General features: G+C 36.1%; 1 pseudogene; it reads left to right on the top strand.

Annotated features, from left to right (window-relative positions):
* The first annotated feature begins 1,966 nt into the window (after window positions 1–1,966).
* LOC123650537 lies at window positions 1,967–2,092 on the top strand (annotated as a pseudogene).
* Window positions 2,093–6,807: the final 4,715 nt, after the last annotated feature.

The raw sequence follows: 6,807 nt of genomic DNA, 5'->3' as shown, positions 1-6,807 counted from the left end.
AGATTGACAGTAATTATTTGTAGAAATTACTGTAGAATGACCCTCTAATTTAAAAAACTGATTTATTTTCTCTCATGCATAAATATAGGGGACAATTTTTATGCAAGAAAATTGTCTTGGGAATGTTAAAAATATAAGTTTGCCAATGTTCAATCATTTCTATTATTTATGTATAAAACCACTCAATTTGCCTACTACTTTTAGCAAGTGACATGATAGTAGGGTAAGGAGCCCATGCTAGTTTGTAGTATATGAGAGATAATGATGTTTCAATTCATTATCTCTAACCCTTGCAGGGTAGGTACAATTTCCCTTTTATATGTTTAAAAAAAGAAATAGGATGGAGATGGACATGGAGGGAAGGGAGATGGGGTGGAGAGAGAGAGAGAGAGAGAGAGAGAGATTATGGAGGCTGACAAGATCTGCAGGGTGCGTCAGCAAGCTGGAGATCCAGGAAGAGTCAATGTTTCAGTTCAAAGGCAGTCAGGCAGGAAGAATTCTCTCTTCCTGGAGGAGGGACAGCATTTTTGTTCTACTTAAGCCTTCAAAGGATTGGACAAGGCCTATCCACTTTAGAGACACAAATCTGCTTTACTGATTTAAATGTTAATCTCATTCAAAAATACTCACAGAAAACACCCAGAAGAATGTTTGACCAAATATCTGGGCACCTCGTGGCCCAGTCAAATTGACACATAAAATTAATCATCACATAGAATAATTTCCTCAAGATCTCAGCTAGTTAGGGGCAGAGCAGGAATTTGAACTTAAGTCTGCTTTAGAAACCCATGATTGTTGCACCAGTCCACAATGCCCCCAAGGAGGTAACAAATGCAATTAGCAGGCCTTTCAGCCTGACAAACACCAGAAATTTTGGTCTTTCATGGCAGCTTTCTCCCAGAGGACTGTCCACAGATTTGAAATAACCCAATTATCATACTTTTCTACAATTGTGATGCACCATGTACATACTGGCTTAAAATAAGCTGCTTCTGGATAGTAGTTTTTGTTGGTTTTTCTTTTTTTAAATTTTATTTTCTTTCTTTTTTTTTTTAGAGACAGCATCTCACTCAGTTGCCCAGGCTGGAGTACAGTGGTGCCATCATAGCTCATTGCAGCCCTGAACTCCTGGGTTCAAGTGATTCTCCTGCCTCAGAATCCCAGACAGCTGGGCCTATAGTCCCACACCACCACACCCAGCTTTTTTTTTTTTTTTTTTTTTTTGATAAGGAGGGGGGCGGGTCTCGGTATGTTTCCCAGACTGGTCTCTAAAAGCTATCCTCCTGTCTTGACCTCCCAAAGTGCTGGGATTACAGGTGTAAGCCACCATGCCTGGACGGTTTTTCTACCACAAGTTTCAGCCAAAGAAATGTTGATTAGGTAGACTAAATTATAGCCAATCTTGTCAAGATAAGAGAGCCATTCAGAAGATTTTCCTAACAGGCATGTTCAAAATTTAGACTACTTAGGCCGGTCCAATGGTAGTGGGTTATCAGAACTTATTAACATTAGTGTCACTAAAGTTGGTATTCAATCCCCCACTGCTAAATTTGACTGGCTTAAAAAACAAAAAGAAAAAAAGAAAAAACAAAAATTTAGAATACTGGATGTAGAGAAACAAATTTGAAAAAAAAATAATTAGGGTTTGGGGGTGGAATAAGACAAAAATACTTATTTGGGGGCAATTACCTTTAAAAATGGTGTTCAAATCTTATTTAATGAAAACAAGTATTTATTGAACATTTGCTGTGTACTTGTATCTGTTCTGGGTACTGAGAATATTGTGATGACCAAACTTCAAAAAATATTTTCTTTCTCAGGGGTTAAAAAAAGTGAGTCCTGGAACACTATCCGCGGTTTTCCAAACCAGATGCCAAATGCATAAGGGAGTTACAGCAATGTAAAACCAAACTGCTGCAAGTGACCCAACTTTCTGGGGTAAAAAGGTACTTCAAGATCAGGGACAAGTTTTGTGCAGTGGCAGTATGGTAGCCAGTGAGGTTTACCCCAGGCGCAATTATTGCTAATTGAAAACTTTTAGCAATGCCCCGCCATGATGACTTGAAATATAGTTTTTTAATTTATATGTAAAAAAAAAAAAAAGATCAGGGACATATATCAAGTGCCTGTATTGGATGACATTGTTAAATTATGAAGTGTAATTTATGGTTTAATATTTTCATTATCAGAGACTGTACACTAGGTGGCGTTCAGGGTCAGGCTGGAAGCAGTAACCACATTAGAAAGCCAATCACTGCAGCTTCTGTGTTAGACTCGGCTTCCCTGTTCATTCTAAGGGGAAAAGTTTTAAGAGAAAGGAGTGAGGTTGCTTTAAGTAATGATCAAATGCTCTTTGTTGGAAGGGATGCAAAGGTGATGACGTGGAAAAGGTCCATGTGAAGGCTACAGGGTAGACTGTGTTGGAAAGATGAAGGCTGAGAACAGAATGTTTAAAACTTTAGAATCATGGTATTAAGGTGAATACACAGCCTTATTGTCTAAAATGAGGAGAGGGAGCCTGTGTTAAGAAAGTTTAGGATAAAGAAAGATTACTATGCAGAGATGGATTATGTAAGTGGAAGTCTACCTTTCATAGTTGAGGAGATTTGGAAATAAATTTAACAGATTTTGCTAAGTTTAATGGATGACAGAGCCATAAAAGACAGCATCTCTCATGTCTATCTTGTATGCTGAGTTGTATGAACCACTGCCTATGAAAATGTTAGCAGGCAACATCACCAGCAGAAAAGTTTATCCCCCGATTCCCCAGTAATAAGCATGTAGGCAGGTGGGCAATGCTCAAAATGATTTTAAATGAAAAAGAAAGTTGGGAATTTATACAACTGTATACTTCCAAATGAAAACAATCTCACATTTAAAGCATGAAGTCTTGACAGAAATTGGCTTCTGGTTATCTCTAAGGGATAGGCTGGAAGAACTAGAAAGAAATAGACTATACTTAGAGATAAAAGGTAAGTGAAGAACATCTAGTTTACCACACACCTAGCTGACAATATTCCAAGCTTGGCATTCTTGTGTTCCATGCCTGAGGTTGAACTGCCTTTTTTGTTGTTCAGAGACATAACACCATACCAACACCTCCAATTTATAATCTTAATTGTATCTTTTCACTAATTTACTGACTACAAAATCTCCTTTAGGATGAATCCTGGCAACTTCAGTTAATATATGTAATTCCTTTGTTTATGGAACAATTCTTCATTTATTATTTTTTTTTTTTTTTGAGACAGAGTCTCACTCTGTTGCCCAGGCTAGAGTGCCATGGCATCAGCCTAGCTCACAGCAACCTCAAACTCCTGGGCTCAAGTGATTCTCCTGCCTCAGCCTCCCGAGTAGCTGGGACTATAGGCAGGCGCCACCATGCCCGGCTAATTTTTTCTGTATATTTTTAGTTGTCCGGTTACTTTCTTTCTATGTTTTAGTAGAAACGGGGTCTCGCTCTTGCTCAGGCTGGGTCTCGAACTCCTGACTTTGAGCAATCCTCCTGCCTCGACCTCCCAGAGTGCTAGGATTACAGGAGTGAGCCACCGCACCCAGCCATCAATTCTTCATTTAAATTCATAAAAAATAGTTTTCTAAGGAAAAGCAGATACTCCCTAGCTAATCATTCTTTGCCAATCTCCATGTTATATATTTTATCATATTATTATATATTTTATTTAAAGATACAGATTGGGAAGGGATTAAGATGGATTGATATTACCCTTGGTTTGGATCCATGATGGTAAATTGAATGGAAGTAAAACCCGTTTTTTTCACAATTAACTTTCCATGAAGCCTCAACACATTGTGCTAATATTAATCATTTATGAAAAATTCTACATATATATCAAAATAAATAAAACTGTGTTAATACCGTAATAAAACAATTAAGTCTCACAACTCTAGATAGGATCTTGGCTTAGTGGTTCCCAGACTTTTATTTTTTTTAATTAATTTTTTTTCATTTATGAGGCCTGCAACAAGCAGAGGTTCCCAGACTTTTAGATTTGTGGAGCAGTTAAAAAAAAAAAGTCGGAGCATAGGGCTGCCAACTTTTTATTTTGCCAAGTAAAGTTATTTAAAGTGGCTAATACTACTATCAGCATTTCATAAAAGGATACTTCAATATGACAAAAGTTGGATAATCTTATAATAAAAAATTAAATTTGAGTTGACAATCTATTAGCATTTTTCTTTTCCTTGTGGATAGCTGAAAATTCAGTTTTGGCCTAGGATTTGGGAACAATTGCCTAAAATGCCATTTAGTACAATCACTTCAATTTAAAAGGCTTAGAGGTGAGTAGCTTCATCTGAGGTCAGCTACTATTAAAGTCAGGGAGACAAAACATAGCTTCTGACAACTAACAGGATAATGCACCCTCACAGATACCCCAACACTAAATACTGTATGTTGCTAATTAGGAGCCTTAGTCAATGTTTACCTTTAGCAAAACCAAATTTAAAAAACCTCCATAACTAATGTAAAATTAGACAATCTCACCTACTTTTTAACAGAAATACTTGGTATACATGGTTGTAGCTGTTAGAATTTGTGAAGGAAAATAACCCCAAATCATAAATTACCATATTTATGTAAGCTATGCCATAGTGTGAGCTTCTAATTCTCTAAAATGTTTCATTCTCAATGATGTGGTCTATGGATATGGATGACTAATAATGTCTGTTGCATGAACATATGAATGTCACTCTAAATCACTGCAAAACAAGATTCTTCACATTAGAAACTTTTCAACCTAGCACAAGATCTTACTTCAAAAATCAATGGAACATAAATGATATAGAGAAGAACAGATGGGATTCCCACTTGCCTGATATCTCAACCAAAGGAAAGGCAATTAGAAGCTTTAAGGTGCTTAACTAGAACAGTAGTTACACACAATGATTTCTGTGTGAAAACATCTCACATTAACCTAACCCACTTTTTTAGGTTAAATAATATGAAAATGTTTTCATATCATCAAGAATTCTAGTTCAAAAGCAAGTAATAAAATTTTTAACATGACACTGAAAATACATTTATCTAGATATTTTTGACCCTCAAAATGCTCAGAGATCTGTATTTCACGGTAAGGTGATCATCTCCAATTCTGCCACACACATACACACTCATATAATCCTATAGTTTTCAGAACTGGTACTAGGTTCCCTCCCCACACAAAAAGTATGACTAACAATATAATTTCAAAATCAAAATAAAGAATACAGTTTAATCTATTCAAAGGATGTCCCTTTATCAGAAACTTTTGGAGTTTATGAATTTTTTTTCTTTAAAATGACCTCTAAAAAGCATGCTTTCTTTTGCTGGCCCACTCATAGTTATTTAAAGAAAGGGGGATAGGCAAGGAAAAAATTCACCCTAAAAATCTGATAGAATCAGGGTTTGTAGGACTTCATTTATTTACTTTTTGAGACAGAGTCTCAATCTGCTGCCCAGACTAGAGTGCCGTGGCATCAGCCTAGCTCACAGCAACCCCTAACTCCTGGGGTCAGGCAATTCTCCTGCCTCAGCTTCCTGAGTAGCTGGGATTACAGGCGTATGCCACCACACCCGGCTAATTTTTTCTATTTTTAGTAGAGATGGGTTCTCAATCTTGCCCAGATTGGTCTCGAACTCCTGACCTCAAGCGATCCTCCCACCTTGGCCTCCCAGAATGCTAGGATTACATGTGTGAGCCACTGCACCCAGCCTGGATTTTAGATTTTATGCTGAAGATGTCTTAAAGACATGTCAAAGACAGTCACACGGGCTCCTTAAAACTAGCGTATACAATTTTGGTATCCATTTTTATCTACTGTAATATAAAAAATTCTACATTTAAAAAATATAGGAATGTTGCTGCCAGGTTTGATTCCTGTCAAGGTAACTGGATTTTAGCAAGTAGAAACTTGTGATTATTACTGAGAACCAAGCGTACTAAAAGAAATGAGAATGTTTTATCAAATTATGTTTGCCCATATTATGTACATATTTTGTCTCGTCTTTTCCTTCTAACCTATAAAATTCAAAAGTGAAATGTTTCTCTAAAAATATATTATTCCTGTCTTCTTATTGCTAATTATCTTCAGTTTTCATATTTCCTTTTTTTCTGAATCAGTAATGAATGCAATGTTTCTGGTCTGAGTCTTTGAAGAATATTACATAAACAAACACTTGTCTTTAAATTTTTGCTTTTAAGGAAAAGATCATACAATTTAAAAGCCATGCACTTCATTAGCCAGAGTGGAGAAAAAGAAATCTTCCCACGCCTTTGATCTAACCTTGTGACTACTATTTCTGTCATGGATATGTGGCTTTGTGATCAAAAGACTTGACATTATGTGCTCCAGTTCCTTCAAAGCCCTCAGTTCAAGTGCTTGCCACTCCTTGGGCTAGAATTCTGGAACAATATATTTTAAGATATTCTTCATGACTATTTTAAATCTAATATCACTTTGATCTAAATTTCCACATTGGTTCCTTTAATGAATCAATTAAATACTCAAGAAGATGAATACAAAGAAGTTATCACCCCTTTATTACTGACCTGGCTGACTTATGATTATTTATAATTAAGCAGAATAATATTCATAGTTCTTTTTGATTGAAAATTGTGAAAACAGACACCATATTTTCTCAGTGTTGTTACAAACGTCAAGAAGAAAATCAAGGTCATAACAGGGTTTTTTTCTAGATTGTATTAAGAAATTAATGTAGCTTAATCACACCCATTTACTTTCTAGGTTAATGAATATGAAAAGGTGATAATTTTTCTTTGGAACTTACAAGTACAATCTGCAAATACA

Source organism: Lemur catta, chromosome 14 (genome assembly GCF_020740605.2).
Source record: "Lemur catta isolate mLemCat1 chromosome 14, mLemCat1.pri, whole genome shotgun sequence".
Lineage (NCBI taxonomy): Eukaryota > Metazoa > Chordata > Mammalia > Primates > Lemuridae > Lemur > Lemur catta.
The sequence above is the reverse complement of the archived record's forward strand: the minus strand, read 5'-3'. Positions and strand labels throughout refer to the sequence as shown.